This window comes from Taudactylus pleione, unplaced genomic scaffold (assembly GCF_031769625.1).
Source record: "Taudactylus pleione unplaced genomic scaffold, aTauple2 ptg000212l, whole genome shotgun sequence".
Taxonomy (NCBI): Eukaryota; Metazoa; Chordata; class Amphibia; order Anura; family Myobatrachidae; genus Taudactylus; species Taudactylus pleione.
The window spans coordinates 6,872,174-6,889,221 of NW_028284614.1; the positions used below are offsets into that span (position 1 = coordinate 6,872,174).

Consider the following 17,048-nt stretch of genomic DNA (forward strand, 5'->3'; position numbering starts at 1 on the left):
TCAGCGGCAGCCCGACAGAAGCAGAGTGCGACGCAGCGAAGCCCGACAGCCCTGGAAATCCTGATCATGGATAGGTAAGTATCCACTAACATAACCTAACCCCCCTAATCCTAACCCTCCTTAGGGGTGCCCAATCCTAACTTCCCCCCCAAGTGCCTAACCCTAATCCCCCCTCTAAGTGCCTAACCCTAACCACCCCCTTCCCCGCTGCCTAAACCTAAGTCCCCCGGGGGGGTGCCTAACCCTAAGTCCCCCCCGGGGGTGCCTAACCCTAACCCTCCCTCCCCCTAGCCTAACCCTAACCCTCCCGGGGGGGTGCCTAACCCTAAGTTTCCCCCGGGAGCCCTAAACCTAACCCTCCCCCCCGCAGCTGTCCGCTCGCGGCGCCCGGCATCACTATGATCGTGATGCCGGGCGCCGGTCTCCCGGCGTCGGGGAAATGCGGGCGTCTACATCTAGACGCCCGGCATTTCACCCTTGCCGGGGGGATAAGACAGTCGGGAAGCCGGCTTTAGGCAGTCGGCTTCCCGATTGCCTCCCGACAGCATTGCTGCACGATTTCTAAATTCTGACAGTTATACCTGACCTCCACAGGTTTCAAAGAGTCAGTAATTTATTAGGTGTTTGAATGGACAAATAGACCTGTATGGTGTATTATACAAATGTAGAACAACTACTGTGTCTAACAGATCTACCACTTTGTGGGGCAGAATATGCAGTCAATTCCCTGTGCCTGACCCACACCGATGCATCATGTAGCCAACATCGGTGGTTTCAACTCAGTAGTATGTAAAGCTATTGATTGTCTCAAAACGTGAGTCCGCTGATTGCAGAGCCCTGATTTTCAGGAATCTGCGCATGCACAGGGCCCATTTTGTGTCTGTGCAGAATGGGTCTGCTATCCCACACGCTGTCCGGCAGCTGAGTGTCAAACGAATGACAGCTTGCAACCATTTCCAGACGGGGAGGGATGGCAACGGCCTCCGTTTCTCAAAACGGAGGCGTGTCGCCGACGTTGGGGGTGAGGGAAGAGGCCAGGTTCTCCGTCAGCTGATGGAGAATTCCTGGCCTCTTGTAGGCATTTGCGGCGGCCGGCTTGCGTGACCCCATGGGTCACCCAGCCGGCAGATAGACACACAGGTGGTCCGATGCTGCGTCCGAGAATGCAGCTTGGATCAGTAATGCAAGCAGGAAGTGTGACGCCTCCTGCTGCATTTCCATATTAAAGCTATCACAGCTGCTAATATGTGAGCAGCTGCGATAGGTTATCCGTCCTCTGCTAAATCACCCCCACAGTTCAAATCTGAAAGGCGTAGCTGTGGGCATTACTGAGAGTTATTAAAGAACAAGAAGACTGGAGCTTTCATCTTATTCACTAGCTACCAAAGAGAAGACTGTTCCAAGCCTTCCACTGGATGGATTTGGACAAAAACTTCACAGAGTGGTAACATCGGATCATAGAAGACATACTAGGGGGGTTGAGGTCCCTGTTGGACCTCTCATTGGTGTACGCTGGGCAGAACTTTGCCCCGGGGAGGTTTGGCAGAACTTTGACTTGATAATTCGAAGATTAGGTCCCGGTCGGACCTCCTGTCGGTGTACGCTGGGCAGAACTTTGACCCAGGGAGCCTGTTCTGGTTCTTCATAACTTGAAGATTTAAAACCTGGGCAACGCCGGTTACTTCAGCTACTGTAGGTAGGTATAAATCAGTTCATCCATGTGAATGTGTGTGAGATATGTTATTATAATAACCCTGCTGTTATTATTGGAGGTTGATTGTTAAATTGGAGCTTATCAGGAAATGTTTTCATGCTTAGATAGGCCGTACCTGGCGTGAATCAGTCTGGGAGAGTGCTGTGAGTCACCAGGAATATTTATATACTGTATGTGATATGTGCACTATGGCCCTGATTCAGAGCCGGACGCTCTGACCAGAGCGCTCGCTCTGAATCAGGGCCCACCTCCATTAAAATGGAGCGTCCTCCTGGACGCTCGTATAGCTGTGGGTCACCACCCACAGCATATACGAGCGTCCAACAAGATGGTCGCGATGGTCTTGACCATCGCGACCATTGGACTTGCGAGTGAAACCCTGTGGTCTGGTTTCACAACCGCAAGGCCAGGAGTGATTTTGGCTCTATCAGAGCCAAAATCACTCCCACTAACATCACTAGTGATGTCAGTGGGGCCGGCTTCAGAAGGTAGGTGTTCCCATAGGAACGCCTCCGTCTGGCAACCACGCCCCCAGCGCGCCCAACAAAGGGGGCGTGCTGTCAACCAAACATCGACAGCACGCCCCCTTTGGTGCGAGATCCGGAGCGATGGAAAGTCCTTCGCTCGCTGGGTCTCGTGCATGCGCACGACGGAGCTCCCTCCGTCGTGCGCATGCGCAGTGGGGAACATCGACCCACTTGCGAGCATACTGCCGCTCGCGAGTGGGTCTGAATGACCCCCTATGTCGGCTGGCACTTCCTCACTACCTTTAGAGTAACGCCTGGCCGCTATGAGCCGATCATCTACGGCCTGATTCATGGGTGGACTGGACGCCATTTAGATTCGGTCGCTGGTGACCGGTGTTTTATCGTTTCACAGAGGTAACGGGGGAGTGGCGGCAAAAACGCAGGCGTGTCACAATCGTTTCGAGGGGCACCGAAGCCGGCAAATGGGTCTTTGGACGCAGTGTCACGGGGCCCGGTGTCTTACTTGCAACGGGCATTTTGAGAAACCATAGGGTTACACCGAGCGACCAATGTTTCCGATGTTCATCCGATGCTGCGTTTCCGGACGCTAGCGGCGTAGCTGAGAAGCCGGAGGTGGCCGTCTCTTTATAGAAGATGACGGCTGCAACATTTGCAGAACTTAACACTTGTGTATCAGGCCCGTTACATTAATGTGGCATCAAAATGATATGGTAGATGTACTAAGCCCTGTAGAGAGATAAAGAACCAACCAATCAGCTCCTAACTGTCATTCTTCAGACGCAGCCTGTAAAGCGACAGTTAGGAGCTGATTGGTTGGTATTTTATCTCCGTCCACTTTATCTCTCTCCAAGGCTTAGTACATAGACCTTTTAATTTTAAATTTAATCAGGAATTAGATTTTTATCAGGGAATGTTACCCTAGACATTTAGGGGATTTGTGTTCGGGCTGTTACACGGCATCGTCCATTCACATCATTTAAGCGCTGAGAGCAGAAGCTCTCCCTGCACTAATCTGATGTTACTTTGTCTGCGACCTCATTGTATATCTTGGTGGTTGAGATTCTAAACGCGGTTGTCATATGTAAGTTATTTCAATACGTATTGTTATTTTTACAGTGTAATTCCTCCAGGCAATCACTAGATCCCCTTTAACCATGTGTTTTAAATGTCTTGCCTGTTTTTTTTCCCTATGGAAATTCCCAGCCTCTCACGTGCAGAGTGTGTTTATGTAGACCTATACTTCTCTATAGGGTGAGTCATTTTACTGACAGTGTGCAAATTACAAACACATAAAGAAAATGTAAAATGAAAACAAAATGAAAGTTGTGAAACACTATGAGAAGAGCGGTGGAGAAAAGAGAACACATCACGCAAAAAATCACACATCGGAATAAATTCTCCAAATACTGGATTATAATATCAGGGTCTGATTTAGAGCTGTACGCTATGCCGATCGCAGCTGCCATTTTGCAGGCTGCGGATGGGAGAAAGTGCGCAAGTGTAACCCCCGCCCATAAGTGAATATGGACGATCCCAGTGGATGCAATGGCAATAGACACAGCAACTCATTCGCAGTGCATGCGCAGATCCTCTGATAATTCGGCCGCTCAAGTAACGCCATGGCCGTGCAGCATGTCTACCTGAACTGAGACGCCGCAGCAGGCATGCTATTACCGTATGGGTTGGCAGAGATAGCCCATAATATGTCCGCTACACACCTGCATTTTTTACACCACTCCGTTACCTCCCGAAAATGGTTCCTTCCTGTCAATCCACCCTGCGTGAAGGTAAGTGATGCGTGCTGGATCGCAGATTCGTTTTAGCACACGCTTAGTGCGTTATATGCGAAGTTTGCCAATAAACGCTTGCAAAAACATCGCCATAGGGCACAGCCCTGAATGAGGCCCATTGTCCTATCTGGTAACATGGTGAGGGCACCGCTGATTTAGGGCCTGATTCAGAGACGGGTGATCTATTGCAAGCCCGTCCGCCATTTCTTTTGGATTTGCTGCTGTGAAAATTTTCAAATGCTAGTTTCAGCCTTCCGCTTGTGTACTAGCCAGCGCCGGACATTGTAAGCCCTGAGACACCCACTTTAAGAGTCCATGAACAGTGGTACAGTAGTTCGCCGCTGGACTGAAGCACTCCACCATCAGCGCACCATGGCGATTACCGTTGACACTTCTGACGCTCTGTGACTGACGCAGTATCTCCTACTGAACTTTTTCCAATCATGGCCTCTGTAGATAAGGCTCTGCATTGCAGCCACTTTCACCGACACCCCCTATACTCCTATAACACGCCCATGATACGGCCTTTTGCATTGACTTTTCGCGCATGCGCAGTAGCAAATAATCGCTCAACCGTGCAAACATTGACGCTACGCCCATTTTTTAATCAGTCCCTTATAGAGGTAAATAAGGCCCTGGATTTGTTTTTATCATGTACAGGTCCCAAAACACAAGCAGTAAGTACAGGAAGCAGATATATATATATATGGGTGGGATGCGGAGGGTGATTTAATCTCCCAGGAGTTTATGGTTACTCCCCAAAATTCATAAATACCTCAGGACGTTCTCGGAGAATAGGCAATGATGGCCCAAATCCTACTGTACCATATTTGAATAATCTCCTCATAAATTTTTGAGGAGTCCCCCAGGGCTCACGGAAGAATGGGTGGTCCACTTGCATCTCGCCCACTTTCTAGTGAAGTGGGCCGGAGGGGCAGAATAATACTGAGGGCCCGTGGAGAGGGGACACGGCCAGTATGATGTGATTCAATGATCATTGCACAATGTTGGCCCCGCCCCTCTTCTTAGACCTGCAGTTCATGGCATTATGCCGAGAGGGGGTCATGGCCTAATGACGGGAATAGTCCATCACCTGCCTCTCCTCTCTAGGCTTCTCCCAGAGCATAGATTAGTACAGTCAGTAAGTAAGCACAGTAGCCAATCTGCAAAAAAATATGTCCATGGTTAGTTGTTTCTAATATGTAGGTAAAAAAAGTACAAACACACAAAACAACCAAAGGAAAAAAAAAAGTTCAAAGTGACAAGATTGCGGCCTCAAGAACCACTACAAACATAAACATGGACCTACAGTTGTGTCCTCATATATCTAACCTGCTGGCGCGTTAAACAGTCCTTCTAGTCGCACCATGCCGTGGTGCGACTCGCTAGCGCTGGGCTTCTTTCCGTGCATTTTTTTTCCCCTCAAAATGCATCTTATTCGCAATGTGATGCACAAGCAGCCTCTGTTGATTTACAATGATATGCGCAGGGGCACCGAGAGGGGGGGGAGCGGGTACAATTTACCCGGGCCCGGGCTTCCAGAGGGGCCCAGTGCCGCCCCCCCTCCCTTCCTCCCTCGCAGCAGCCAATGCAGTGGGAGATCGCTCGCAGCAGCCACAGCAATCTCCTATGCCTGAGGGGGGGAGCGATAACACTGATCGCACCCCCCCTCCCTGGCTTTGCGCCGGGCTGAGGGGCTCACAGCGCCTCCTCCCCGGCTCGCAGAGACAGTATGTTTTTTTGGGGGGGGTTTGTTCAAGGGGGCATGGCCTCGCCTCCCGCGATTAGACCATGCCCCCCTCTTTACCTGGGCCCGGTGGCACTCTCTACGTCCATGGATATGCGACATGCCTATATTCTGTGCGTAACTGCGAGTGTATCTGCATGCGAAATGCTACGTTACAGTGTCGCAGCCGCTGACACTGTAACATAGCATTTTGCATGCAGATATAACCGCAGCTGCACACAGAATATAGGCATACCGCACAGCACTCAGGCGACTTGTTGCACACAGAGAATAGATGTATGGGCACATCTGTAGCCGACCTGTCCTCAATTTGAGGCCTGGCATGGCTGCAAGACAGAAGTGCCCTCTCATTCCATGTTGGCATTGTAGCCACCGTCCCAACCTCCACTGTAAGTGGCTTTTAAGAACACGGGGCTTAGGCTACTCCTGAGATTTGGTGTTGTCACAACATGCTCTGCAAGGTCCTTACATTGTTGTTGCTTCAGCGCCAGACAGAGCACTTAGTTCTGAGTACAAGATGGCTTCCCCTCCCCCCATTTTCCTTTAGGAAAAAGATGAAACTGCCAACGAGACAGGACGATAATCTTTATCCGCAGAGCAAAGTCACGAAATGGGCTGGAAACTTAAAACAGCCTACTGAGGCGGTCATTTCCAGGTCAGCACCGCTGATGATTTTGATGTGTAAGAGGAAACAGCAAATATATGTTAAATCAGATGTTCCCAAACCCCGCCATTACAGTCCAAGTTTTAAGGATATCCATGGTTAAGCCGAGAAGGTTAAATCAAATTGACAGAGGTACTAATTAAGTCAACTGTTTTTTAAGCATGGATATCCTTAAAACCTGTACTGTAATGGCAGAGTTTGTGAACTGTGTTAAATTACGTAATAGGAAAAAGGGGTCACTGTCGTTGCTGTCAAGACAGCTCCATGTATTCATGAAATAATTTATTACTGATTCTATAGATGCGTACAAGTTTTCCAAACTGCCCTCTTCTCCTTAAAGTTTGTCCATGGCAATGACACAGTTGAGGAGGCCATTTTGTGCTATTACTGGGACAGGAAGTGCCTTAGTGATGTCACCGGACCCGGGTGAGTTGATAGCCTGCACGTTCAGAATCGTTTCAGCTGCTTCCACAGCAGTGGACAAGCATTATTTTGTGTAGCAAAAAAAGGACAATAAGGGGTACATTTACTACAGTGAGAGTTTTTAGAAGTGGAGATGTTGCCTATAGCAACCAATCAGATTCTACTTAACATTTAACTAGCACCTTCTAGAACATAATAGCTAGAATATGATTTGTTGCTAGGAGCAACATCTCCACTTCTAAAAACTCTCACTTTAGTAAATTTACCCCTACCATTTCCAATAAAATTCTATAAAAAAATAATATATATATATATATATATATATATATTTATTTATATTTATATACACATATATATATAAAGCATATAACCAAATAGTTTGTCAAAGATTAATTCGGCCGGTCAGTAGCAACAGTTGTTATAGAATGAAAGCCAGAATGTTTTGTCTTTTTTAAAAAATTTTTTGCCATTTAAGCATATGACTTATGTAGTTCTAATACTAAATTATTTTATTGTTATAGGAATACCCGGTGAAAGTTCCAATTAGCATATCGCCCAAAAGAGGTGGGACTTTCCTGGAAAGTGGGCATGGCATCAAGGGCGGTATGCACCGTCGCAGATATTGCGGTCTAACCTCAGAAAATGACGTTATCGGAGGTTTGGCCGCTCACCGCATATGCACCAAGCTCCAAAATGCGATACATTCCAGGGCTTGGATGCAACGGGCAATGCCAACCTTAGGTAGTGTTGCCCAATAGAAGCTTATGGGCGTCTATTTACAACTCCCCCTGAGACATACGTGCCTATTCTCCTGGAACGGCCAGGAGGCTCCTGAAACTCGGGTGGCGCTCCCAGCCACCTGGAAAAGCAGTTGTCTCCCAGAAAGGCCGGCCCCCACAAAAGGGAGTGTTAATGGGATTGGTGCTGAATAGTGTCACCAGGGCCTCGCCACCTGCTCAACAATGCCAGTAATCTATGTAGTGGGTCGTAGCCATGATGCCCCCCCCCCGCTCCGTCCCTAATACCGGGTAATGTCCCTGGCCACGCCATCCCATGTCACGCCCCCCGCTATGCCACCTGGCTATCCCCTCAATGTCGGCAAGTATGCCATGAGAGGTGGGGCTTAGTGGTGGTCGGTCGGAGCATGTGTCAGCACTTGTCATGGTCTTTTTTGCGAAAATACAGTGATAAAGCTCCGGAGGGGATTCGCAGGGACAGAGCTTTTTTCGTAAGCTCTGTCCCTGTAAGGGATTTTTAGTAAATCCCTGTGATATTGCCTGAATTCACAATGCGAATTCAGTCGGTAATATCACACTACAATCTGCATTACAAATGCGGATTGTAGTAAATAGAGCCCTGTGTCATTTCACATTATTACACATAACTTAATGTATGGACATCTATGGTTTGTTCTCTTTGTATGTGTGGATTGCAGGGGTTGTTGCTGACATTTGGTGAAAATTTCATTACAATAGCCCCATTATACATATATTTACCTAGAAAAATGTTGATGTGTTCAATACTTATTTTACCCGCTATATATATATATATATATATATATATATATATATATATATATATATACAAACACACACGTCAGGCTACCTGTCAAATGTCCAATGCCCCATGTAGTTGTTCCTCTTCTCCAATGCCCCCAGTAGTTGTGCCCCTTCTCCAATGCCCCCTGTAGTTGTGCCCCTTCTGCAATGCCCCCAGTAGTTGTGCCCCTTCCGCACCCACGCACTGTATCACTGGGAACGCTGGCCTCTGAGGCGATCAGAGGATTCAGAGGCCAGCATTCACAGTTGCTTTAAGTAAGTAGGTCGCGATCTACTGGCAGGAGCTCCACGAGCTTCCAGTAGATCGCGATCAACCTTTTGGCCGGGCCTGATCTGGGGGATGTGGCCGGGGGTCGGGGACAGTGTGTGGGAGCCCCGGGACGACCGCCCCTGCTTGCAAAGAGGAGCGGGATGCATTTCAAACTGTGATGCGTCAGGAATCCCGCCCCAAGTGTGGGTGTGGTTACACAGATGACGGTAGAGTTGGGGTGGAGTTTGCATAAATTAGGGGTGGGGACTATTTTGGACAAATTAGCTTTTTCAAATTTTGGAAACTGGGATGGCAGACTCAGCCCAAATGTATGAGCGTAGCAAACATATCTGGGGATTTCACTATAGATTATAATCAATATTATTACTGTTACCCTAAAAATCAAAAGACACATTTGATGATTTGGCCTGTTCACTGAGATGACAGATCTGTATGTAACCTGGCCAAGTTTATTATACAAGTTACTGCTTAGTCATGTTCTTCATCTATCTCACCAATGCTTACCTCAAATATTTTATACAAATGAAATCCAATTTCCAAAAACTCTGCAACGAAGTATGTTTCTGATGGTCAATTTCATGTTTGCCTCATAAAACAAATAAGTCTATGCTCCAGTCAAGGCATTTTTTTTTTTTTTATTGTGCTGTTTTTGAAAAGAACTTTGCACTGCCCTGGACATAGATGTACAGATTGGTCTCCTTATGTACTGGATAGTGTATTATTATACAGTATTAATAATTGACCTTATAGATGGTCTATATCAGTGCACCCCTAACAGTGCATGTTTTCCAGATCTCTTAGTTGGTGCACAAGTATAGTCTTTACCGGTTGACGCATTTTAAAAGATCAACAGGTACTGTAGTGCTAATTAATTCATATGTGATACTGATGGGGCCTTCAAAAAAATGCAACTTTAGTATTATATGCTATTTCTATTTTGGTCATCATGGTGTGGGCTAGAGAGGGGGGTTTCCAGGGAACTGTAAACCCCCCCTGCCTATGATACACAAAGGTATCCAATGAAAGTACTGTACCGCTAATGGTAGGTAGTAAGCACCAAAATGGCTTGGAGCACCTAAAAGGTGGAGCAGAACTGATGCAAATAGTATTAATATTGCTATAATTTTTTTTTTTCATAATACTTTTAAATAAATGTGCCGGTTTCCCCATCTGAGTGCGAAGCATTCTTTATTTGTGTAAAACAAGTGCGCAGCGCAGTGGGGTGTGAATTTACATGTAAAACACAGTTGCAGCAGCTCCACTTTTTGAATAAATTGGCGTGTTTTTAATGGTTGTAACCAGACGCAGTTATCATCATCAGCGTGTGCGGTTTATTCCAGGGCTAAGGCACCTGCAAGTCCGACCCCTCCAGCCAACTACGCTTGTGAGTTTTCAACGGCCATTTTCGTGGCAGTACACACCAACCCTTGTCCCAGCCCCTTGGTCATACAACAGTCGCTTGAAAAAAGATGCACATTGCCAAGAGACGTGCATTCGCATTTAAAAAAGTATGTTTACATCTGACTGTCTGTGACTAAGGGGTCTATTTACTAAGCAGTGTTAGGAGACAGAGTGAAAAGTGATAAGAAAGTGATAAGGTGCCAGCCAATCAGCTCCCAACTGTCATCTCACAGGCTGTGTTTGAAAAATGCCAGTTGGGAGATGATTGGCTGGTACCTTATCACTTTCTTATCACTTTTCACTCTGTCTCCTAACACTGCTTAGTAAATAGACCCCTAATGGAGCATACACACGGTCAGATTTTTCTTCTGAACGATAACGATTTAAAAAATCGTTTTTATCTGAAGGAAAATCTGACATATCTGACATATCTGTCAGATGAACGATTTGAACGATGCGCATTCCCGATGGTCGGATAACGATATCTGACATCTGATGTGTTTGCAGTCAGACTTGGACGATTCCATTCATTTTAATGCAGTCAAAAATCGTTCAAATCTTTGGTCAAATCGTTCAAATCGTTCATCTGACAGATCTGACAAATCTGACTGTATGTATGCTCCTTAAGACCCAATACGTGTCATAAATCCCTTTAAAAATAAACAAAAAAAGCAAACATCACCTGCAGTACCTCTACTATCCTGCGGGTAGAAACACTTTGACTATGAAATGGACACAGAGGGCTTAGGGCCTGATTCAGACCTGGTCGCAAGCGCCGAGCGCTCGCAACCGGTCGACGGTGGCCCAGAGCGCATGCACATGATGAAGCCGGCTCCATCGTGTGCATGCGCGAGACCCGGATAGCGACGGGCAATCCGTCACTCCGGGTCTCGTACCAAAGGGGGCGAGCTGTCGATGTTGAGTGACAGCACGCCCCCTTTGGTGGGCAGGCCGGGGGAGTGGCTGCCCAAACGGAGGCGTTCCCATGTCCGGCCCCACTGACATCACGAGTGATGTCAGTGGGAAAGATTTGTAAGAGCTGAAATCTCTCTGGGGCTTGCGGCAACGAGACCCTACCACAAGGGTCTCGTCGCAAGCCCGATGGTCGCGATGGTCTTGACCATCGCGACCATCTTCCTGGCCGCTCGCTATAGCTGTGGGTGGTCACCCACAGCTATGCTAGCGGCCAGGAGGCCGCTCTAAAAAACAAGAAGGCCGGCCCTGATTCAGAGCGAGCCTCTGTCAGAGCGTCCGGCTCTGAATCAGGGCCTTAATTCAGAGGTGGACGCTAATGCCAGCGTAACTAACGCAGCGTGAATGCTCCCCTATGTTAATGCTGCAACCGATGGGCTACATGCAAAGATGCCCTTTGGCTGCGGTGCTAATGCGCCGTTGTGTACAAAGCCACGCCATCGGACATTGCACCAGCCCGGTGGAGACTCAGAATGTCCATCTAACATGGCTGCCGTAGTCAGTGCAAATGCGGGGAAAAAAAGTACAGACGCTGACCGCCACACGCCCGCTTCTGGATAGCCCCCACCCCCCTCCCTCCATTACCATCTTGGAACACCCACTGAAATTGTCTTCCTTCTGCGTCACCTGGCACTGACCATCGGGACACATGCACAGTGCGGCTCCAACGCATGGCGCAGACTTAAAGCATTGTTAGCTTGCGTCCAACATCGCTGCTGCCTCCACTTGTGAATCAGGCCCTGGGTCTTGTAGACTGTTCTAGGTCAGGACGCAGTATGACTGATACGTGTGCACGTAACATACATATATTATATATAGTATAATATATAAGGGAGGATGTTCTGTATACTATGTATATCACAGTTTTACACTGCGGGATCTGCACCACTCATTTTTTTTCTTGACGTTAATAGTCACCGGCAATTATAAATGATGGAAAATATGCTGCATTTTGTTTTCCACTCAATTACCAGAGTCAGTATTATTAGGGGAAAAATATACCCTGCGTATCACATTTATGTGCATTATATCTGTTTATTAAGGGCAGCAATGTGTTTTTCATTATGTCATTTTTTCAGCTTTCAATGTCTCTTGTTGTGGCGATTCTGTTTCCCCCCCCCGTGGAATCTCCTTTAGCTCTGTTACAATATATTCATAGATAATCACATTTACCATCTCTCAGAAATGTCTGTATGACTCATCAATCTCTCAAATGTAATATACCCATCTGTTATTTTGTTGTTCTAAGTGCTTTCGTGATGTTTGTGATAGTTACATTTAGTTTGTATTAGAAGGGATCCTCATTCCCCCCCCCCTCCCCCCCCGATCAGTGGTGAAACTCGGGACGCCTGTCCCGTGGTTCCCCTACTGATGCCTCCTCTATATCTAGCACATAATATGAGATGCAAACTCTCTCTGGCGCAATTGCAGGTCGCTAAATGGTGACTAAGGGTAGGTACCTGTATACCAGCAGAACTCATCACAATGAAAACTAGAATAGCGTCGTAGAGGGACAAAAAATAAAAAAATTATATATATATATATATATATATATATATAGTACTGTCCTTATTGAGTGAGTACAGGGCCTGATTCAGACCCACCCGCTCGCAAGTGCTATGCGCTCGCAAGCTGGTCGATGGCGGCCCAGTGCGCATGCGCACGACAGAGCCGGCTCCGTCGTGCGCATGCGCAAGACCCGGATAGCGACGGGCAAACCGTCGCTCCGGGTCTCGTTCCAAAGGGGGCGTGCTGTCGATGTTGAGTGACAGCACGCCCCTTTGGTGGGCAGGCCAGGGGCGTGGGAACGCCTACCGTGTGGGGCCGGCCCCACTGGCATCACAAGTGATATCAGTGGGGGAGATTTCGACTCTGATTGAGCCGAAAGCACTCTTGGGCCTGCGGCAACGAGACCCTACCACAAGGGTCACGTCGCAAGCCCGATGGTCGCGAAGGTCTTGACCATTGCGACCATCATCATGGCCGCTCGCTATAGCTGTGGGTGGTCACCCACAGCTATGCGAGTGGCCTGGAGGCCGTTCTGAAAAAACAGAAGGCCGTCCCTGATTCAGAGCGAGCCTCTGTCAGAGCGTCCGGCTCTGAATCAGGCCCACAGTGTTTACCTCTTTTTCTTGATTCTTCCCTTCTTCCCTCTGGCGTAGCCTATATCTGGGCTTCATACCTCCAACTTATTCGGTCTTCCAACTGCCAACACCCTGGGGGTATTAATATCCATAGCAACAAATTTGATGGCTGCTGTCCATGCCGTGGGTGGAGGCAAAGAGGGCTGCCTGACTGGTTAATATTAAGTCAGTTTTCTGTTGCATGTAAGTCTCTGGCTATTTTTGGCTACGCTCGTCTTTGGCCTTTGGAAATACGGGGAGACATACAGGTACAGTCGTTGGCTGATTGCACTGCATGCAGCAGCCTTATTGGCGTTGATTCCGCCCCCTTAAGAAACAGCAGGACCACAGTAGAAACGCACCGGAGGCCTGATTGCAGGAATGACTGCATACACAACTTTGAACAACCACAAATGACTCATTGTACGCATATCCAATTCTGGGATATTCGGAGTTGTGCGCATGCAGAGATTGATCTGGTCTCAGGCGGATCACTTGCACCAAGGATGAGGCTGGTGCATATAACGTGCTGATAGTGATGATGGCTACTTTCACTAGCAGATATATATATATGGGCGGTGCAGCCACATAGATGCGCCCAATTCTGTCAGTACATACGGAATCCGCATTTGTTTCCAAGCCAGCCATGCGGCCTTAATCATACCCAGAGTCTGGACGCAGTACCCAAGTTCAGCCAGTACTCCTCTCAGCAGCGTGGCATAGTTAGGAATAGGGATGGCCATCGGAGGGGTGTCCATCGATAATTACCATCGATGGGTCCATCGGCGGTTACCATCAATGGTACACAAACCATCTATGGTGAACCATCGATGGTTTGCACCCCAGGATAGCCACTGCTGCTGGTGGGAACGGGGCCTGCGGGCCATTCATAAAAGGGGTGGGGCTTAGCTGCCACCGGGCTAAGCTTCGTCCCGTCCATGAAAAAAAAGATCGGCTGATACTCATACATCGATGGCAAAGAACCATTGGCTCTCTGTCATTGATGTTAAGACTATTCGACATCGGTCATAAACCGTCGATGATTTTGAATTATCGCTGGTGGATGGCCATCCCTAGTTAGGAGCAAGGTAAGACGCAGGACTAAGTTTGCTATGCACCTCTTTTTAAAGACGCTGCAACTTTCTGGCACAGGCTCAGGCTTTAAAAACGCAATGACATTTAATACGATACACTCCAGGCTTTGTATTGAGTGTAACTGCCCCTTTAAAATCTAGGGGCCATAATTGCTGAAGGCCCGGTTTCTTTGAAAAAAATGCTGCGTACTGTTGTAAATTTAGACCTGTATTCAATATGTTTCACTCCCGCGATACTTTTTCGTCTGGTGGACTTTTCGACTATATCGCGTGTTTTGGGTGAAGAAACTTTTTGCGCGCGTCCCCGCAATTCCCTGTATTCAATATGAAAGTACGCAAAAACGGCACCCGGCGATACTTGAACAGGCGGGAAGTCCTCTCCAAAACGGGGTAATCAGCCTGACACCCCCAAAAGATGCACTGACATGGGGGACCACTATGAATACCCCCGAATAGGCCCGCTGAAGGTATTTGGGGTACTTAAATGTTCTCAATAGGTTCTAATTAGCGTCTTTGCATAAAAGGTGAAGAATAGCATTTAGCAGTTCTTTTTTTTTAAGAAAAAACCTATTCCCAGCAAATTTGGAGTGCCTGAAAATGGGGGCCAGCATATTTACAAGTTGCTAAAGTAAAGTTTAAAAAATCGTGAAAAATCCACCTTCCGCAAGCACCTGCAATCAAAAAAATACCTGGGACATACTTGGGGACCCCCCCTCGAGTCTATTTCGCTAGTTTTTAACTCTGTCCCCCAACTTTGATTTTTTTTCGCCCCAAAATGAAAGTAATTTTTTTGGGTGTTTTTAAGTCTTTTTTAGAGATTTTTTTTTTATGCAGTTTACCTTTGGGGGACTATCTTAAGGCTGCACGGGGGTTCCCGCAACTATGCACCCCAAAACCCCGATTCTGCACTTTTTTCCGCCTGCTATTCATAAGCAAAACTTTTTCGCCTATTACATAGCATTGATCATCCGCCTAGGCAGAAAGTCTTTGAAATTGAATACGATGAAACTTTTCCGCCTGGTGAAATTACGTCATCAGCGAAACTTTTTCACCGATCTCAGCTTTTCGCTCCAAATTGTCTACGGGCCATAATGCGAAAATAAATTAAAATCATGTTGTAGTACCAGTGTTTGGCCAGTAATCATGTGGCAGTGTAGAGCACTTCTAGCGATGATTGATAAACATTGGTGGAAGTTGACTATCCACCAAGTTAAGTAATGCCCAGCAGAACAGGAGTGAGCTATTCAGACCGATCCTGCAAACACATACATAAATAGTCAGCAGTCAGCAGAGGTGTGCGGAATAATGAGCTGCGCTGTCAGGAGAACAGATCAATCAGCAGTGTCGGCAATGATGGGGCCAGGGGCAAAACTCTGTCCCGAGCTGCAGATAGGATAGTCGGTGACAAAGACAAAAGATTCGGTCAGCAGACAGGACAGGATAGTCGGAGACACAAGCAGATAAAGGTAGCAGTACAATATAGCACAGAGCAGGAGCACGGAAATGGGGTCTAGTGGGACCAGTGGAGAGGTTGCCCATAGCAATCAATCAGCTTTGAAGTAGCATTTATCAAGTACACTCTATAAAATAATAGGTAGGAGCTGATTGGTTGCTATGGGCAACTGCTCCACTGGTCCACTTCTCCACACTTTTCACTGCTTGATAAATAGACCCCCAAATAACATGTGACTAAAATCACTACAGTGTCACAGCAGATGTGCTAAAAGCACCCAAATACAAGATTACATAAGCAGTCACCTGTTGTTCCTATCACCTGTGTCCAATAAAGGTTACTGGAATTGTACAATCTTATTACATTGATTATTCTAGCCTATATTACTATAAAGGTAAGGACCCCCGTACATCAACTACAAATTGGGGCAATTCTCCGTTCTGCTGACTTCAGTTGTCGGGGAATCAGAAATATTCAACATATTGAAAGCTCTCGATACCCCGATCACATCCCAAAAAATGGTAGAAATATTTTTAACATGCAGAGTTCCCCCAATTCCCTGATGGATCGTCGATCATTGATGGCCGCTGATTTGAACTTCTGATCAGCGGAACGGATTAGGGAATCGGTCAAATGTGTCTCAGATGTAGGGGCCCCTTAAGCAGGGCCAGATTAACAATGGGGCGGATGGAGCTACAGCACCAGGCCTCCACATAAAATTAGGCCCATTATCAGCATGATGATGGCCAGCTGCCTAGCTGGTCGCACAGTCAGCCATAAATTCTAAAAGAATTAAAATGTTTTTTGTTTTTTTTTAGTTTTCTCACATGCATTTTTTAACATTTTTATGTATTTAGGGAGACCGTGAGGCTGATCGTGTATGGCAGGGGTCTTCAACCTTTGACCCTCCAGCTTCTGTGGAACTACACATCCCAGCATGCCCTGCCACCGTTTTGATATAACCGCATGCTAAAACTGTGGCAGGGCATCCTGGGATCTGTAGTTCTACAGCAGCTGGAGGGCCATAGGTTGTATGGGGTGTACACATCCACCTGGCTCTGGCCACACCCACACAGCACTGGTTACAGCTCTTCCCCTTCTCAGTATAGGCCCTTGAACATTTTGAGCTCCAGGCCCATGTGACCCTTGATCCGGCCCTGCCCTTAAGACAGAGCTTGCATTAGGGATGAGATATCTAAGCGCTAACATCGATACCATTGACACATGACCATAAATAGGAGATCTGTGTGTGGATCAAACATCGGGCCTCAAAAGATCGACGTTTGCAAAAAAAAAAACATCCATGCCAATGTCCCTTTCCTGGTTTGCTTTAACAAAAATGAATATAG

At 47.2% G+C, this 17,048-nt stretch overlaps 1 protein-coding gene across 1 annotated transcript in view; it reads left to right on the plus strand.

Annotated features, from left to right (window-relative positions):
* Positions 1 to 17,048, plus strand: part of WNT7B (Wnt family member 7B) — a 195,993-nt gene that overhangs the window by 95,921 nt on the left and 83,024 nt on the right. The gene's annotated exons all lie outside the window — the stretch shown is intronic.